Genomic DNA, 346 nt, shown 5'->3' with positions numbered 1-346 from the left:
CCGTGGGAGACAAATCCATTTATAAAGCATTGCTCAGTCTGCTCATTGCCCGCGTCACAGGGCCACACCCTTCCCTCCCCCTTGCGGTAACTCTGATTGTGGGCTTAATCCTGCTGGCTGCCGGGGGATCTACCGCTTTAACTTGTATCTGCTGCCTCCCTCCCTCCCCAGGGGAGGAGGTGGAGCCATGATTCAATGTTTCGGAGGTGTGTGATGTTGCTTTCTCCCCCCCATTATTGTTGTTGCTTTCTATAATGGTACATGTCTGCTCTTGCAATGTTTTTGCCCACCCAAAACGAGGGCATGGGCAAAAACATTGCAAGAGCAGACATGTACCATTATAGAA

This window comes from Erythrolamprus reginae, chromosome 1, assembly GCF_031021105.1.
Source record: "Erythrolamprus reginae isolate rEryReg1 chromosome 1, rEryReg1.hap1, whole genome shotgun sequence".
Lineage (NCBI taxonomy): Eukaryota > Metazoa > Chordata > Lepidosauria > Squamata > Dipsadidae > Erythrolamprus > Erythrolamprus reginae.
This window is presented reverse-complemented; position numbering follows the sequence as displayed.